The following is a 2,472-nucleotide window of genomic DNA, read 5'->3' on the forward strand; positions in this document are numbered from 1 at the left end:
AAAATAGAGTTAACTATCTGCCTGCAAAATCAAATGACCGAAATACCCTTGACTGTCCATGAACCCTGTTCCGCGCCCAGATTTCTGTTTTCGTGGAAATTTCCATTTTTGACCATAAAAATGCATGATTTGGCTTTGGAGGTCTTCATAATAAATGTAACTTTATGTCTTGGCTTCGAAACGCCATAAGATTCGTTTCAATCCGATAAGGATAGCTTCAATTATGGATATTGTGCCAAAAGGTGTTAAACGGAACTTTTTACGTTAACTGTGATCATTGCAGAAAATTTACGCTTGAGGGAATGAATTCCGGTTTCTAGGGTTTAATTGGGGGTTTTTCTAATGGTGGCTCTTAAGCTTCTAATTAGCTTTGATTGAGGGATATTGTGGCCTAATTGAATATATTTTATTGCTTATTAATCGTATGTGTGATTGGTAATATATTGTAGGTTGGAAATGAAGCATTTATGAGGAAATACTGTCCGAACTTTGAGAATGTATGATTGTTTTGAGTTGTGATTTAGGGCTTGGACTCGGGCAAGGTAATGACATATGATGGATGGTTTCTGAGCCGTGGAGGTGAGTGACCCTAAACTGTTTCCAAAGTACTTTTGAAATGTTTCTTACATTATTTACTCGACTGCATATCATGTGTGTACACATGTGAGTTCATGACATGATTTGGCTTAAATGAGTTCTTGGGGAGTCTTGTGTTGAACACCAATGTCTCCACTCCTGTTTATTGTTCATGACATGATCTGGAGCACCAACGTTGCTCCCCCTTATTGTTTAACGTTAAGTAATCTATTTGAGCGTTGGGTGTTTAAGTACAATGATTTCACTGGCTCATGAGAGCAATAAATGTACATTTGATTACTGATTCATGACATCATTGAAATGAACGATTGTGAAATATATTTGATTACTGATTTTATTGGTTACTCACTGAGCTTTTAACTCACCCCAAAACTATTTTATTCCCCTCCACAGGGCTCGAGGCGAAGGAAGGGCTTGTAGTACTTATTCATGTGATCGGATGGATTATCTCATGTATAGTTTGAATTTGGAATTTCTCTTGTGTAATAGTTGGGATTGTATGAATGTTTGAACTTGAATGGATGTACGTGTACGTTCCACGCTTGGGAACTAGTTTTCACTTCATTTGGGATATGTAATTCTTGGAGAACTTGATGTATATTTGAGATTTATATTGTAATTTAATTGAGAACTGTAGTGAACGACTGAGTCCCGGCGAGAGTTGGGCAGGCGGCCCGCCGACCCCTTTGGTTCGCCTTAGGGGGAGGTGGGGCTGTCACAAACATCTGTCAGTGGGATACAACCCGAGGCTGCCGTCAATAACATCTGTTAGTAGGATACAACCCGAGCCTGGTGTCAATAACATCCCGAGCCTGCCATCAATAACATCGGTCAGTGGAATAAAACTCGAACCGGCCGTTGATAACATCGGTTAGTGGGATACAGTCCGATGCTAACAGTGATAGAAAAAACACGTTAGTGAGATACACTCGATGCTAACGGTGATAGAAAAAATACGTTAGTGAGATAAATTCAATACTAACGGTGATAGAAAAATACTTTAGTGAGATAAAATCGATACTAACGGTGAAAGAAAAACACGTTGATGAGATAAACTCGATGCTAACGGTGATAGAAACTCGATGCTAACAGTGAGAAAAAAATACATTAGTGAAATAAATTCGATGTTAACAGTGATAGAAAAATACATTAGTGAAATAAATTCGATGCTAACGGTGATAGAAAAGCACGTTAGTGAGATAAACTCGATGCTAACAGTGATAGAAAAACACTTTAATGAGATAAACTTGATACTAACGGATATAAAAGACACGTTAGTGGGTTGGATCCGATGCTAACGGATATAAAAAAAAAGGTTAGTGGGTTGGATCCGATGCTAACGGATATAAAAGACACGATAGTAGGTTGGACCCTATGCTAACGGTGATAGCAGCCATGTTAGTGCATGAAAAAGTTCTTGAATACTTACCCGAAAAATCTTTCAAAATTTGCCCCAATTTGAATCAATTTTTGTACAACCAATCATTTGCTTTGCATTGTGGCATTGTTGCTCTTTCTTAAGGCCTTGATTCGCATTTCCTCTTCTATTTGAACCCTGAATGTTGGGCGACATTCCATGACTTTATTACAAAAATAATTTTCTCCAGTTTTGCTATGTGAAACAATCAAAATAATGTCACCACTATTCAATCTGTTCGGCTTTCGAGAAACATGTAAACATGAGTATTTTGATGTTTTTTCCTTGATGCTGCAAAACCCAACCTTGCACCACAAATTGCATCCCTGTTGCCTTCGCTTCCAATGCTAATTTAACATGAAAACTTATACATATGCACCTTTCGATAAATCGAGGAAATTGTCATTTGATAAAATCCAATGAGACAAATGAAACTATGCAACACCCAAAGAATTTTT

The sequence above is a fragment of the Coffea arabica genome, chromosome 4c (genome assembly GCF_036785885.1).
Source record: "Coffea arabica cultivar ET-39 chromosome 4c, Coffea Arabica ET-39 HiFi, whole genome shotgun sequence".
In the NCBI taxonomy this organism is placed as follows: domain Eukaryota; kingdom Viridiplantae; phylum Streptophyta; class Magnoliopsida; order Gentianales; family Rubiaceae; genus Coffea; species Coffea arabica.